Source organism: Chiloscyllium plagiosum, unplaced genomic scaffold (genome assembly GCF_037043375.1).
Source record: "Chiloscyllium plagiosum isolate Xiang-an unplaced genomic scaffold, Cpla_swu_hap1 HiC_scaffold_50, whole genome shotgun sequence".
Classification (NCBI taxonomy): domain Eukaryota; kingdom Metazoa; phylum Chordata; class Chondrichthyes; order Orectolobiformes; family Hemiscylliidae; genus Chiloscyllium; species Chiloscyllium plagiosum.
The window spans coordinates 47,393,118-47,411,384 of NW_028270188.1; the positions used below are offsets into that span (position 1 = coordinate 47,393,118).

Consider the following 18,267-nt stretch of genomic DNA (forward strand, 5'->3'; position numbering starts at 1 on the left):
AGTGTTACACAGTGACAGACCTGTCCCCACCAGTACTGTGCCCCAGTGTTACACAGTGACAGACCTGTCCCCACCAGTACTGTACCCCAGTGTAATACAGTGACAGACCTGTCCCCACCAGTACTGTACCCCAGTGTTAAACAGGGTCAGACCTGTCCCCACCAGTACTGTACCCCAGTGTTATACAGGGTCAGACCTGGCCCCACCAGTACTGTACCCCAGTGTTATACAGTGACAGACCTGTCCCCACCAGTACTGTACCCCAGTGTTGCACAGTGACAGACCTGTCCCCACCAGTACTGTACACCAGTGATAGACAGGGACAGACCTGTCCCCACCAGTACTGTACCCCAGTGTTATACAGTGACAGACGTGTCCCCACCAGTACTGTACCCCAGTGTTACACAGTGACAGACCTGTCCCCACCAGTACTGTACCCCAGTGTTATACAGTGACAGACCTGTCCCCACCAGTACTGTACCCCAGTGTTATACAGTGACAGACCTGTCCCCACCAGTACTGTACCCCAGTGTAATAGTGACAAACTTGTCCCCACCAGTACTGTACCCCAGTGTTATACAGTGACAGACCTGTCCCCACCAGTACTGTACACCAGTGTTAGACAGGGACAGACCTGTCCCCACCAGTACTGTACCCCAGTGTTATACAGTGACAGACGTGTCCCCACCAGTACTGTACCCCAGTGTTACACAGTGACAGACCTGTCCCCACCAGTACTGTACCCCAGTGTAATACAGTGACAGACCTGTCCCCACCAGTACTGTACCCCAGTGTTATACAGTGACAGACCTGTCCCCACCAGTACTGTACCCCAGTGTAATAGTGACAAACTTGTCCCCACCAGTACTGTACCCCAGTGTTATACAGTGACAGACCTGTCCCCACCAGTACTGTACCCCAGTGTTACACAGTGACAGACCTGTCCCCACCAGTACTGTACCCCAGTGTTACACAGTGACAGACCTGTCCCCACCAGTACTGTACCCCAGTGTTATACAGTGACAGACCTGTCCCCACCAGTACTGTACCCCAGTGTTACACAGGGACAGACCTGTCCCCACCAGTACTGTACCCCAGTGTTATACAGTGACAGACCTGTCCCCACCATTACTGTACCCCAGTGTTATATAGTGACAGACCTGTCCCCACCAGTACTGTACCCCAGTGTCATACAGGGACAGACCTGTCCCCACCAGTACTGTACCCCAGACTTATACAGGGACAGACCTGTCCCCACCAGTACTGTACCCCAGTGTTATACAGGGACAGACCTGTCCCCACCAGTACTGTACCCCAGTGTTATACAGTGACAGACCTGTCCCCACCCAGTACTGTACCCCACTGTTATATAGTGACAGACCTGTCCCCACCAGTACTGTACCCCAGTGTTACACAGTGACAGACCTGTCCCCACCAGTACTGTATCCCAGTGTTATACAGTGACAGACCTGTCCCCACCAGTACTGTATCCCAGTGTTATACAGTGACAGACCTGTCCCCACCAGTACTGTACCCCAGTGTTATACAGTGACAGACCTGTCACAACCAGTACTGTATCCCAGTGTTATACAGTGACAGACCTGTCCCCACCAGTACTGTACCCCAGTGTTATACAGTGACAGACCTGACCCCACCAGTACTGTACCCCAGTGTTATACAGTGACAGACCTGTCCCCACCAGTACCGTACCCCAGTGTTATACAGGGTCAGACCTGTCCCCACCAGTACTGTACCCCAGTGTTATACAGTGACAGACCTGTCCCCACCAGTACTGTACCCCAGTGTCATACAGGGACAGACCTGTCCCCACCAGTACTGTACCCCAGTGTTATACAGTGACAGACCTGTCCCCACCAGTACTGTACCCCAGTGTTACACAGTGACAGACCTGTCCCCACCAGTACTGTACCCCAGTGTTATACAGTGACAGACCTGTCCCCACCAGTACTGTACCCCAGTGTTATACCGTGACAGACCTGTCCCCACCAGTACTGTACCCCAGTGTTTTCCAGTGACAGACCTGTCCCCACCAGTACTGTACCCCAGTGTTACACAGGGACAGACCTGTCCCCACCAGTACTGTACCCCAGTGTTATACAGTGACAGACCTGTCCCCACCAGTACTGTACCCCAGTGTTATACAGTGACAGACCTGTCCCCACCAGTACTGTACCCCAGTGTTATATAGTGACAGACCTGTCCCCACCAGTACTGTACCCCAGTGTCATACAGGGACAGACCTGTCCCCACCAGTACTGTACCCCAGAGTTATACAGGGACAGACCTGTCCCCACCAGTACTGTACCCCAGTGTTATACAGGGACAGACCTGTCCCCACCAGTACTGTACCCCAGTGTTATACAGTGACAGACCTGTCCCCACCCAGTACTGTACCCCAGTGTTATACAGTGACAGACCTGTCCCCACCAGTACTGTCCCCCAGTGTTATACAGTGACAGACCTGTCCCCACCAGTACTGTACCCCAGTGTTATACAGGGACAGACCTGTCCCCACCAGTACTGTACCCCAGTGTTATACAGGGACAGACCTGTCCCCACCAGTACTGTACCCCAGTGTTATACAGGGACAGACCTGACCCCACCAGTACTGTACCCCAATGTTATATAGTGACAGACCTGTCCCCACCAGTACTGTACCCCAGTGTTATACAGTGACAGACCTGTCCCCACCAGTACTGTCCCCCAGTGTTATACAGTGACAGACCTGTCCCCACCAGTACTGTACCCCAGTGTTATACACTGACAGACCTGTCCCCACCAGTACTGTACCCCAGTGTTATACAGTGACAGACCTGTCCCCACCAGTACTGTCCCCCAGTGTTATACAGTGACAGACCTGTCCCCACCAGTACTGTACCCCAGTGTTATACAGGGACAGACCTGTCCCCACCAGTACTGTACCCCAGTGTTATACAGGGACAGACCTGTCCCCACCAGTACTGTACCCCAGTGTTATACAGGGACAGACCTGACCCCACCAGTACTGTACCCCAGTGTTATATAGTGACAGACCTGTCCCCACCAGTACTGTCCCCCAGTGTTACACAGTGACAGACCTGTCCCCACCAGTACTGTACCCCAGTGTTACACAGTGACAGACCTGTTCCCACCAGTACTGTACCCCAGTGTTATACAGTGACAGACCTGTCCCCACCAGTACTGTACCCCAGTGTAAAACAGTGACAGACCTGTCCCCACCAGTACTGTACCCCAGTGTTACACAGTGACAGACCTGTCCCCACCAGTACTGTATCCCAGTGTTATACAGTGACAGACCTGTCCCCACCAGTACTGTACCCCAGTGTTATACAGGGACAGACCTGTCCCCACCAGTACTGTACCCCAGTGTTATACAGGGACAGACCTGACCCCACCAGTACTGTACCCCAGTGTTACACAGGGACAGACCTGTCCCCACCAGTACTGTACCCTAGTGTTACACAGTGACAGACCTGTCCCCACCAGTACTGTACACCAGTGTTATACAGTGACAGACCTGTCCCCACCAGTACTGTACCCCAGTGTAATACAGTGACAGACCTGTCCCCACCAGTACTGTACCCCAGTGTTACACAGTGACAAACATGTCCCCACCAGTACTGTATCCCAGTGTTATACAGTGACAGACCTGTCCCCACCAGTACTGTACCCCAGTGTTACACAGTGACAGACCTGTCCCCACCAGTACTGTATCCCAGTGTTATACAGTGACAGACCTGTCCCCACCAGTACTGTACCCCAGTGTTATACAGTGACAGACCTGTCCCCACCAGTACGATATCCCAGTGTTTTTCAGTGACAGACCTGTCCCCACCAGTACTGTATCCCAGTGTTATACAGTGACAGACCTGTCCCCACCAGTACTGGACCCCAGTGTTATACAGTGACAGACCTGTCCCCACCAGTACTGTACCCCAGTGTTATACAGTGACAGACCTGTCCCCACCAGTACTGTACCCCAGTGTTATACAGTGACAGACCTGTCCCCACCAGTACTGTATCCCAGTGTTATACAGTGACAGACCTGTCCCCACCAGTACTGTACCCCAGTGTTATACAGTGACAGACCTGTCCCCACCAGTACTGTACCCCAGTGTTATACAGTGACAGACTTGTCCCCACCAGTACTGTACCCCAGTGTTACACAGTGACAGACCTGTCCCCACCAGTACTGTACCCCAGTGTTATACAGTGACAGACCTGTCCCCACCAGTACTGTAACCCAGTGTTATACAGTGACAGACCTGTCCCCACCAGTACTGTATCCCAGTGTTATACAGTGACAGGCCTGTCCCCACCAGTACTGTATCCCAGTGTTATACTGGGACAGACCTGTCCCCCACCAGTACTGTACCCCAGTGTTACACAGTGACAGACCTGTCCCCACCAGTACTGTATCCCAGTGTTATACAGTGACAGACCTGTCCCCACCAGTACTGTATCCCAGTGTTATACAGTGACAGACCTGTCCCCACCAGTACTGTACCCCAGTGTTATACAGTGACAGACCTGTCCCCACCAGTACTGTATCCCAGTGTTATACAGTGACAGACCTGACCCCACCAGTACTGTACCCCAGTGTTATACAGTGACAGACCTGTCTCCACCAGTACTGTAGCCCAGTGTTACACAGGGACAGACCTGTCCCCACCAGTACTGTACCCCAGTGTTATACAGTGACAGACCTGTCCCCACCAGTAATGTACCCCAGTGTTACACAGTGACAGACCTGTCCCCACCAGTACTGTGCCCCAGTGTTACACAGTGACAGACCTGTCCCCACCAGTACTGTACCCCAGTGTAATACAGTGACAGACCTGTCCCCACCAGTACTGTACCCCAGTGTTAAACAGGGTCAGACCTGTCCCCACCAGTACTGTACCCCAGTGTTATACAGGGTCAGACCTGGCCCCACCAGTACTGTACCCCAGTGTTATACAGTGACAGACCTGTCCCCACCAGTACTGTACCCCAGTGTTGCACAGTGACAGACCTGTCCCCACCAGTACTGTACACCAGTGTTAGACAGGGACAGACCTGTCCCCACCAGTACTGTACCCCAGTGTTATACAGTGACAGACGTGTCCCCACCAGTACTGTACCCCAGTGTTACACAGTGACAGACCAGTCCCCACCAGTACTGTACCCCAGTGTTATACAGTGACAGACCTGTCCCCACCAGTACTGTACCCCAGTGTAATACAGTGACAGACCTGTCCCCACCAGTACTGTACCCCAGTGTTATACAGTGACAGACCTGTCCCCACCAGTACTGTACCCCAGTGTAATACAGTGACAGACCTGTCCCCACCAGTACTGTACCCCAGTGTAATAGTGACAAACTTGTCCCCACCAGTACTGTACCCCAGTGTTATACAGTGACAGACCTGTCCCCACCAGTACTGTACCCCAGTGTTACACAGTGACAGACCTGTCCCCACCAGTACTGTACCCCAGTGTTACACAGTGACAGACCTGTCCCCACCAGTACTGTACCCCAGTGTTATACAGTGACAGACCTGTCCCCACCAGTACTGTACCCCAGTGTTACACAGGGACAGACCTGTCCCCACCAGTACTGTACCCCAGTGTTATACAGTGACAGACCTGTCCCCACCAGTACTGTACCCCAGTGTTATACAGTGACAGACCTGTCCCCACCAGTACTGTACCCCAGTGTTATATAGTGACAGACCTGTCCCCACCAGTACTGTACCCCAGTGTCATACAGGGACAGACCTGTCTCCACCAGTACTGTACCCCAGAGTTATACAGGGACAGACCTGTCCCCACCAGTACTGTACCCCAGTGTTATACAGGGACAGACCTGTCCCCACCTGTACTGTACCCCAGTGTTATACAGTGACAGACCTGTCCCCACCCAGTACTGTACCCCAGTGTTATATAGTGACAGACCTGTCCCCACCAGTACTGTACCCCAGTGTTACACAGTGACAGACCTGTCCCCACCAGTACTGTATCCCAGTGTTATACAGTGACAGACCTGTCCCCACCAGTACTGTATCCCAGTGTTATACAGTGACAGACCTGTCCCCACCAGTACTGTACCCCAGTGTTATACAGTGACAGACCTGTCCCCACCAGTACTGTATCCCAGTGTTATACAGTGACAGACCAGTCCCCACCAGTACTGTACCCCAGTGTTATACAGTGACAGACCTGACCCCACAAGTACTGTACCCCAGTGTTATACAGTGACAGACCTGTCCCCACCAGTACCGTACCCCAGTGTTATACAGGGTCAGACCTATCCCCACCAGTACTGTACCCCAGTGTTATACAGTGACAGACCTGTCCCCACCAGTACTGTACCCCAGTGTCATACAGGGACAGACCTGTCCCCACCAGTACTGTACCCCAGTGTTATACAGTGACAGACCTGTCCCCACCAGTACTGTACCCCAGTGTTACACAGTGACAGACCTGTCCCCACCAGTACTGTACCCCAGTGTTATACAGTGACAGACCTGTCCCCACCAGTACTGTACCCCAGTGTTATACCGTGACAGACCTGTCCCCACCAGTACTGTACCCCAGTGTTTTCCAGTGACAGACCTGTCCCCACCAGTACTGTACCCCAGTGTTACACAGGGACAGACCTGTCCCCACCAGTACTGTACCCCAGTGTTATACAGTGACAGACCTGTCCCCACCAGTACTGTACCCCAGTGTTATACAGTGACAGACCTGTCCCCACCAGTACTGTACCCCAGTGTTATATAGTGACAGACCTGTCCCCACCAGTACTGTACCCCAGTGTCATACAGGGACAGACCTGTCCCCACCAGTACTGTACCCCAGTGTTATACAGGGACAGACCTGTCCCCACCAGTACTGTACCCCAGTGTTATTCAGTGACAGACCTGTCCCCACCCAGTACTGTACCCCAGTGTTATATAGTGACAGACCTGTCCCCACCAGTACTGTACCCCAGTGTTATACAGTGACAGACCTGTCCCCACCAGTACTGTCCCCCAGTGTTATACAGTGACAGACCTGTCCCCACCAGTACTGTACCCCAGTGTTATACAGGGACAGACCTGTCCCCACCAGTACTGTACCCCAGTGTTATACAGGGACAGACCTGTCCCCACCAGTACTGTACCCCAGTGTTATACAGGGACAGACCTGACCCCACCAGTACTGTACCCCAATGTTATATAGTGACAGACCTGTCCCCACCAGTACTGTACCCCAGTGTTATACAGTGACAGACCTGTCCCCACCAGTACTGTCCCCCAGTGTTATACAGTGACAGACCTGTCCCCACCAGTACTGTACCCCAGTGTTATACACTGACAGACCTGTCCCCACCAGTACTGTACCCCAGTGTTATACAGTGACAGACCTGTCCCCACCAGTACTGTCCCCCAGTGTTATACAGTGACAGACCTGTCCCCACCAGTACTGTACCCCAGTGTTATACAGGGACAGACCTGTCCCCACCAGTACTGTACCCCAGTGTTATACAGGGACAGACCTGTCCCCACCAGTACTGTACCCCAGTGTTATACAGGGACAGACCTGACCCCACCAGTACTGTACCCCAGTGTTATATAGTGACAGACCTGTCCCCACCAGTACTGTCCCCCAGTGTTACACAGTGACAGACCTGTCCCCACCAGTACTGTACCCCAGTGTTATACAGTGACAGACCTGTCCCCACCAGTACTGTACCCCAGTGTTATACAGTGACAGACCTGTCCCCACCAGTACTGTACCCCAGTGTTACACAGTGACAGACCTGTCCCCACCAGTACTGTACTCAATGTTACACAGTGACAGACCTGTCCCCACCAGTACTGTACCCCAGTGTTATACAGTGACAGACGTGTCCCCACCAGTACTGTACCCCAGTGTTATACGGTGACAGACCTGCCCCCACCAGTACTGTGCACCAGTGTTATACAGGGACAGACCTGTCCCCACCAGTACCATACCCCAGTGTTATACAGAGACAGACCTGTCCCCACCAGTACCGTACCCATGTATTATACAGTGACAGACCTGTCCCCACCAGTACTGTACCCCAGTGTTATACAGTGACAGACCTGCCCCCACCAGTACTGTACCCTAGTGTGATACAGTGACAGACCTGTCCCCAGCAGTACTGTACCACAGTGTTGTACAGGGACAGACCTGTGCCCACCAGTACTATACCCCAGTGTTACACAGTGACAGGCATGTCCCCACCAGTATTGTACCCCAGTGTTATACAGTGACAGACCTGTCCCCATCAGTACTGTAGCTGAAAATGTGTTGCTGGAAAAACGCAGCAGGTCAGGCAGCATGCAGGGAACAGGAGAATCGACGTTTCGGGCATAAGCCCTTCTTCAGGAATCTTCCTGAAGAAGGGCTTATGCCCGAAACGTCGATTCTCCTGTTCCCTGGATGCTGCCTGACCTGCTGCGCTTTTCCAGCAACACATTTTCAGCTCTGATCTCCAGCATCTGCAGTCCTCACTTTCTCCCCATCAGTACTGTACCACAGTGTTATACAGGGACTGACCTGTCCCCACCAGTACTGTACCACAGTGTTATACAAGGACTGACCTGTCCCCACCAGTACTATACCACAGTGTTATACAGGGACTGACCTGTCCCCACCAGTACTGTACCCCGGTGTTATACAGTGACAGACCCGTCCCCACCAATACTGTACCCCAGTGTTATACAGTGACAGACCTGTCCCCCACCAGTACTGTACCCCAGTGTTGTACAGGGACAGACCTGATCCCACCAGTACTGTAACCCAGTGTTATATGGAGACAGACCTGTCCCCACCAGTACTGTACCCAGTGTTATACAGAGAGAGACCTGTCCCCCACCAGTACTGTACCCCTGTGTTATACACAGACAGACCTGTCCCCCACCAGTACCGTACCCTCTTGTTATACAGTGACAGACCTGATGGACAGTACCCCAGTTCTGAGCAGTGACAGACATGTCCCCACCAGTACTGTACCCCAGTGTTACACAGTGACAGACCTGTCCCCACCAGTACTGAACCCCAGTATTATACAGTGACAGACCTGTCCCCACCAGTACTGTACGGCAGTGTTATACAGTGACAGACCTGTCCCCACCAGTACGGTACCCCAGTGTTATACAGTGACAGACCTGTCCCCACCCAGTACTGTACCCCAGTGTTATACAGTGACAGACCAGTCCCCACCAGTATTGTACCCCAGTGGAATACAGGGACAGACGTGTTCCACCAGTACTGTACCCCAGTGTTATACAGTGACAGACCTGTCCCCACCAGTACTCTAACCCAGTGTTATACAGTGACAGACCTGTCCCCACCAGTACTGTACCCCAGTGTTATACAGGGACAGACCTGTCCCCACCAGTACTGTACCCCAGTGTTATACAGGGACAGACCTGTCCCCACCAGTACTGTACCCCAATGTTAAACAGGGACAGACCTGTCCCAACCAGTACTGTACCACAGTGTTATACAGGGACAGACCTGTCCCCACCAGTACTGTACCCCAGTGTTATACACGGACAGACGTGTCCCCACCAGAACTGTACCCCTATGTTATACAGTGACAGACCTGTCCCCACCAGCACTGTACCCCAGTGTTATACAGTGATAGACCATCCCCACCAGTACTGCATCCCAGTATTGTACAGTGACAGACCTGTCCCCACCAGTACTGTACCCCAGTGTTATACAGTGACAGACCTGACCCCACCAGTACTGTACCCTAGTGTTATACAGGGACAGACCTGTCCCCACTAGTACCGTACCCTTGTGTTATACAGTGACAGACCTGTCCCCACCAGTACTGTACCCCAGTGTTATACAGTGACAGACCTGTCCCCACCACTGTACCCCAGTGTTACACAGTGCCAGACCTGTCCCCACCTGTACTGTACCCCAGTGTTATACAGAGAGAGACCTGTCCCCACCAGTACTGTACCCCAGTGTTATACAGTGACAGACCTGTCCCCCACCAGGACTGTACCCCAGTATTATACAGAGAGAGACCTGTCCCCACCAGGGCTGTACCCCAGTGTTATACAGAGACAGACCTGTCCCCAGAAGTACTGTACCCCAGTGTTATACAGTGACAGACCTGTCCCACCACTACTGTACCCCAGTGTTATACAGCGACAGACCAGCCCCCAACAGTACTGTACCCCAGTGTTATACAGATACAGACCTGTCCCCACAAGTACTGTACCCCAGTGTTATACAGTGACAGACCTGTCCCACCAGTACTGTACCCCAGTGTTAAACACTGACACACCAGCCCCCACCAGTACTGTACCCCAGTGTTATACAGTGACAGACCTGTCCCCACCCAGTACTGTACCCCAGTGTTATACAGATACAGACCTGTCCCCACAAGTACTGTACCCCAGTGTTATACAGTGACAGACGTGTCCCCACCAGTACTGTACCCCAGTGTTATACAGTGACAGACGTGTCCCCACCAGTACTGTACCCCAGTGTTATACAGGGTCAGACCTGGCCCCACCAGTACTGTACCCCAGTGTTATACAGTGACAGACCTGTCCCCACCAGTACTGTACCCCAGTGTTGCACAGTGAAAGACCTGTCCCCACCAGTACTGTACACCAGTGTTAGACAGGGACAGACCTGTCCCCACCAGTACTGTACCCCAGTGTTATACAGTGACAGACGTGTCCCCACCAGTACTGTACCCCAGTGTTACACAGTGACAGACCAGTCCCCACCAGTACTGTACCCCAGTGTTATACAGTGACAGACCTGTCCCCACCAGTACTGTACCCCAGTGTAATACAGTGACAGACCTGTCCCCACCAGTACTGTACCCCAGTGTTATACAGTGACAGACCTGTCCCCACCAGTACTGTACCCCAGTGTAATACAGTGACAGACCTGTCCCCACCAGTACTGTACCCCAGTGTAATAGTGACAAACTTGTCCCCACCAGTACTGTACCCCAGTGTTATACAGTGACAGACCTGTCCCCACCAGTACTGTACCCCAGTGTTACACAGTGACAGACCTGTCCCCACCAGTACTGTACCCCAGTGTTACACAGTGACAGACATGTCCCCACCAGTACTGTACCCCAGTGTTATACAGTGACAGACCTGTCCCCACCAGTACTGTACCCCAGTGTTACACAGGGACAGACCTGTCCCCACCAGTACTGTACCCCAGTGTTATACAGTGACAGACCTGTCCCCACCAGTACTGTACCCCAGTGTTATACAGTGACAGACCTGTCCCCACCAGTACTGTACCCCAGTGTTATATAGTGACAGACCTGTCCCCACCAGTACTGTACCCCAGTGTCATACAGGGACAGACCTGTCCCCACCAGTACTGTACCCCAGAGTTATACAGGGACAGACCTGTCCCCACCAGTACTGTACCCCAGTGTTATACAGGGACAGACCTGTCCCCACCAGTACTGTACCCCAGTGTTATACAGTGACAGACCTGTCCCCACCCAGTACTGTACCCCAGTGTTATATAGTGACAGACCTGTCCCCACCAGTACTGTACCCCAGTGTTACACAGTGACAGACCTGTCCCCACCAGTACTGTATCCCAGTGTTATACAGTGACAGACCTGTCCCCACCAGTACTGTATCCCAGTGTTATACAGTGACAGACCTGTCCCCACCAGTACTGTACCCCAGTGTTATACAGTGACAGACCTGTCCCCACCAGTACTGTATCCCAGTGTTATACAGTGACAGACCTGTCCCCACCAGTACTGTACCCCAGTGTTATACAGTGACAGACCTGACCCCACAAGTACTGTACCCCAGTGTTATACAATGACAGACCTGTCCCCACCAGTACCGTACCCCAGTGTTATACAGGGTCAGACCTATCCCCACCAGTACTGTACCCCAGTGTTATACAGTGACAGACCTGTCCCCACCAGTACTGTACCCCAGTGTCATACAGGGACAGACCTGTCCCCACCAGTACTGTACCCCAGTGTTATACAGTGACAGACCTGTCCCCACCAGTACTGTACCCCAGTGTTACACAGTGACAGACCTGTCCCCACCAGTACTGTACCCCAGTGTTATACAGTGACAGACCTGTCCCCACCAGTACTGTACCCCAGTGTTATACCGTGACAGACCTGTCCCCACCAGTACTGTACCCCAGTGTTTTCCAGTGACAGACCTGTCCCCACCAGTACTGTACCCCAGTGTTACACAGGGACAGACCTGTCCCCACCAGTACTGTACCCCAGTGTTATACAGTGACAGACCTGTCCCCACCAGTACTGTACCCCAGTGTTATACAGTGACAGACCTGTCCCCACCAGTACTGTACCCCAGTGTTATATAGTGACAGACCTGTCCCCACCAGTACTGTACCCCAGTGTCATACAGGGACAGACCTGTCCCCACCAGTACTGTACCCCAGTGTTATACAGGGACAGACCTGTCCCCACCAGTACTGTACCCCAGTGTTATTCAGTGACAGACCTGTCCCCACCCAGTACTGTACCCCAGTGTTATATAGTGACAGACCTGTCCCCACCAGTACTGTACCCCAGTGTTATACAGTGACAGACCTGTCCCCACCAGTACTGTCCCCCAGTGTTATACAGTGACAGACCTGTCCCCACCAGTACTGTACCCCAGTGTTATACAGGGACAGACCTGTCCCCACCAGTACTGTATCCCAGTGTTATACAGGGACAGACCTGTCCCCACCAGTACTGTACCCCAGTGTTATACAGGGACAGACCTGACCCCACCAGTACTGTACCCCAATGTTATATAGTGACAGACCTGTCCCCACCAGTACTGTACCCCAGTGTTATACAGTGACAGACCTGTCCCCACCAGTACTGTCCCCCAGTGTTATACAGTGACAGACCTGTCCCCACCAGTACTGTACCCCAGTGTTATACACTGACAGACCTGTCCCCACCAGTACTGTACCCCAGTGTTATACAGTGACAGACCTGTCCCCACCAGTACTGTCCCCCAGTGTTATACAGTGACAGACCTGTCCCCACCAGTACTGTACCCCAGTGTTATACAGGGACAGACCTGTCCCCACCAGTACTGTACCCCAGTGTTATACAGGGACAGACCTGTCCCCACCAGTACTGTACCCCAGTGTTATACAGGGACAGACCTGACCCCACCAGTACTGTACCCCAGTGTTATATAGTGACAGACCTGTCCCCACCAGTACTGTCCCCCAGTGTTACACAGTGACAGACCTGTCCCCACCAGTACTGTACCCCAGTGTTATACAGTGACAGACCTGTCCCCACCAGTACTGTACCCCAGTGTTATACAGTGACAGACCTGTCCCCACCAGTACTGTACCCCAGTGTTACACAGTGACAGACCTGTCCCCACCAGTACTGTACTCAATGTTACACAGTGACAGACCTGTCCCCACCAGTACTGTACCCCAGTGTTATACAGTGACAGACGTGTCCCCACCAGTACTGTACCCCAGTGTTATACGGTGACAGACCTGCCCCCACCAGTACTGTGCACCAGTGTTATACAGGGACAGACCTGTCCCCACCAGTACCATACCCCAGTGTTATACAGAGACAGACCTGTCCCCACCAGTACCGTACCCATGTATTATACAGTGACAGACCTGTCCCCACCAGTACTGTACCCCAGTGTTATACAGTGACAGACCTGCCCCCACCAGTACTGTACCCTAGTGTGATACAGTGACAGACCTGTCCCCAGCAGTACTGTACCACAGTGTTGTACAGGGACAGACCTGTGCCCACCAGTACTATACCCCAGTGTTACACAGTGACAGGCATGTCCCCACCAGTATTGTACCCCAGTGTTATACAGTGACAGACCTGTCCCCATCAGTACTGTAGCTGAAAATGTGTTGCTGGAAAAACGCAGCAGGTCAGGCAGCATGCAGGGAACAGGAGAATCGACGTTTCGGGCATAAGCCCTTCTTCAGGAATCTTCCTGAAGAAGGGCTTATGCCCGAAACGTCGATTCTCCTGTTCCCTGGATGCTGCCTGACCTGCTGCGCTTTTCCAGCAACACATTTTCAGCTCTGATCTCCAGCATCTGCAGTCCTCACTTTCTCCCCATCAGTACTGTACCACAGTGTTATACAGGGACTGACCTGTCCCCACCAGTACTGTACCACAGTGTTATACAAGGACTGACCTGTCCCCACCAGTACTGTACCACAGTGTTATACAGGGACTGACCTGTCCCCACCAGTACTGTACCCCGGTGTTATACAGTGACAGACCCGTCCCCACCAATACTGTACCCCAGTGTTATACAGTGACAGACCTGTCCCCCACCAGTACTGTACCCCAGTGTTGTACAGGGACAGACCTGATCCCACCAGTACTGTAACCCAGTGTTATATGGAGACAGACCTGTCCCCACCAGTACTGTACCCAGTGTTATACAGAGAGAGACCTGTCCCCCACCAGTACTGTACCCCTGTGTTATACACAGACAGACCTGTCCCCCACCAGTACCGTACCCTCTTGTTATACAGTGACAGACCTGATGGACAGTACCCCAGTTCTGAGCAGTGACAGACATGTCCCCACCAGTACTGTACCCCAGTGTTACACAGTGACAGACCTGTCCCCACCAGTACTGAACCCCAGTATTATACAGTGACAGACCTGTCCCCACCAGTACTGTACGGCAGTGTTATACAGTGACAGACCTGTCCCCACCAGTACTCTAACCCAGTGTTATACAGTGACAGACCTGTCCCCACCAGTACTGTACCCCAGTGTTATACAGGGACAGACCTGTCCCCACCAGTACTGTACCCCAGTGTTATACAGGGACAGACCTGTCCCCACCAGTACTGTACCCCAATGTTAAACAGGGACAGACCTGTCCCAACCAGTACTGTACCACAGTGTTATACAGGGACAGACCTGTCCCCACCAGTACTGTACCCCAGTGTTATACACGGACAGACGTGTCCCCACCAGAACTGTACCCCTATGTTATACAGTGACAGACCTGTCCCCACCAGCACTGTACCCCAGTGTTATACAGTGATAGACCATCCCCACCAGTACTGCATCCCAGTATTGTACAGTGACAGACCTGTCCCCACCAGTACTGTACCCCAGTGTTATACAGTGACAGACCTGACCCCACCAGTACTGTACCCCAGTGTTATACAGGGACAGACCTGTCCCCACTAGTACCGTACCCTTGTGTTATACAGTGACAGACCTGTCCCCACCAGTACTGTACCCCAGTGTTATACAGTGACAGACCTGTCCCCACCACTGTATCCCAGTGTTACACAGTGCCAGACCTGTCCCCACCTGTACTGTACCCCAGTGTTATACAGAGAGAGACCTGTCCCCACCAGTACTGTACCCCAGTGTTATACAGTGACAGACCTGTCCCCCACCAGGACTGTACCCCAGTATTATACAGAGAGAGACCTGTCCCCACCAGGGCTGTACCCCAGTGTTATACAGAGACAGACCTGTCCCCAGAAGTACAGTACCCCAGTGTTATACAGTGACAGACCTGTCCCACCACTACTGTACCCCAGTGTTATACAGCGACAGACCAGCCCCCAACAGTACTGTACCCCAGTGTTATACAGATACAGACCTGTCCCCACAAGTACTGTACCCCAGTGTTATACAGTGACAGACCTGTCCCACCAGTACTGTACCCCAGTGTTAAACACTGACACACCAGCCCCCACCAGTACTGTACCCCAGTGTTATACAGTGACAGACCTGTCCCCACCCAGTACTGTACCCCAGTGTTATACAGATACAGACCTGTCCCCACAAGTACTGTACCCCAGTGTTATACAGTGACAGACGTGTCCCCACCAGTACTGTACCCCAGTGTTATACAGTGACAGACGTGTCCCCACCAGTACTGTACCCCAGTGTTATACAGTGACAGACCTGCCCCCACCAGTACTGTACCCTAGTGTTATACACTGACAGACGTGTCCCCACCAGTACTGTACACCAGTGTTATACAGTGTCCCCACCAGTACCATACCCCAGTGTTATACAGAGACAGACCTGTCCCCACCAGTACCGTACCCATGTATTATACAATGACAGACCTGTCCCCACCGGTACTGTACCCCAGTGTTATACAGTGACAGACCTGCCCCCACCAGTACTGTACCACAGTGTTATACAGGGACAGACCGGTCCCCACCAGTACTGTACCCCAGTGTTATATAGTGACTGACCTGTCCCTACCAGTACCGTACCCAAGTGTTATACAGGGACAGACCTGTCCCCCACCAGTACTGTACCCCAGTGTTATACAGTGACAGACCTGTCCCCACCAGTACTGTACCCCAGTGTTATACAGTGACAGACCTGTCCCCACACAGTATTGTATCCCAGTGTTATACAGTGACAGACCTGTCCCCACCAGTACTGTACCCCAGTGTTACACAGTGACAGACCTGTCCCCACCAGTACTGAACCCCAGTGTTATACAGTGACAGACCTGTCCCACCAGTACTGTACCCCAGTGTTATACAGTGAGAGACGTGTCCCCACCAGTACTGTACCCCAGTGTTATACAGTGACAGACCTGTCCCACCAGTACTGTACCCCAGTGTTATACAGTGACAGACGTGTCCCCACCAGTACTGTACCCCAGTGTTATACAGTGACAGACCTGTCCCACCAGTACTGTACCCCAGTGTTATACAGTGACAGACCTGTCCCCACACAGTATTGTACCCCAGTGTTATACAGTGACAGACCTGTCCCCACCAGTACTGTACCCCAGTGTTACACAGTGACAGACCTGTCCCCACCAGTACTGTACCCCAGTGTTACACAGTGACAGACCTGTCCCCACCAGTATTGTACCCCAGTGTTATTCAGTGACAGACCTGTCCCCACCAGTACTGTACCCCAGTGTTATACAGTGACAGACCTGTCCCCACCAGTACTGTACCCCAGTGTTATACAGTGACAGACCTGTCCCCACCAGTATTGTACCCCAGTGTTATTCAGTGACAGACCTGTCCCCACCAGTATTGTACCCCAGTGTTATACAGTGACAGACCTGTCCCCACCAGTATTGTACCCCAGTGTTATTCAGTGACAGACCTGTCCCCACCAGTACTGTACCCAAGTGTTATACAGTGACAGACCTGTCCCCCACCAGTACTGTACCCCAGTGTTATACAGGGACAGACCTGTCCCCACCAGTACTGTACCCCAGTGTTATACAGCGACAGACCTGTCCCCACCAGCAGAGTACACCAGTGTCATACAGTGACAGACCTGTCCCCACCCAGTACTGTACCCCAGCGTTATACAGTGACAGACCTGTCCCCACCAGTACTGTACCCCAGTGTTATACAGTGACAGACCTGTCCCCACCAGTACTGTACCCCAGTGTTATACAGGGACAGACCTGTCCCCACCAGTACTGTACCCCAGTGCGTTACAGTGACAGACCTGTCCCCACCAGTACCGTACCCCAGTGTTATACAGTGACAGACCTGTCCCCACCAGTACCGTACCCCAGTGTTATACAGTGACAGACCAGTACCCACCAGTACCGTACCCCAGTGTTATACAGTGACAGACCTGTCCCCACCAGTACCGTACCCCAGTGTTATACAGTGACAGACCTGTCCCCACCAGTACTGTACCCGTGTTATACAGTGACAGACCAGTACCGACCAGTACTGTACCCCAGTGTTATACAGTGACAGACCTGTCCCCACCAGTACTGTACCCCAGTGTTATACAGTGACAGACCTGTCCCCACCAGTACTGTACCCCAGTGTTACACAGTGACAGACCTGTCCCCACCAGTACCGTACCCCAGTGTTATACAGTGACAGACCTGTCCCCACCAGTACCGTACCCCAGTGTTACATAGTGACAGACATGTCCCCACCAGTACTGTACCCCAGTGTTATACAGTGACAGACCTGTCCCCACCAGTACCGTACCCCAGTGTTATACAGTGACAGACCTGTCGCCACCAGTACCGTACCCCAGTGTTATACACTGACAGACCTGTCCCCACCAGTACTGTACCCCAGTGTTATACAGTGACAGACCTGTCCCCACCAGTACTGTACCCCAGTGTTATACAGGGACAGACCTGTCCCCACCAGTACTGTACCCCAGTGTTATACAGTGACAGACCTGTCCCAACCCAGTACTGTACCCCAGTGTTATACAGTGACAGACCTGTCCCCACCAGCATCTACCCCAGT

General features: G+C 52.7%; 1 protein-coding gene across 2 annotated transcripts in view; it reads right to left on the minus strand.

The window, feature by feature from the left end:
• Positions 1–18,267, minus strand: part of LOC122544723 (CREB-regulated transcription coactivator 2-like) — an 89,377-nt gene that overhangs the window by 59,379 nt on the left and 11,731 nt on the right. The window lies entirely within an intron of this gene.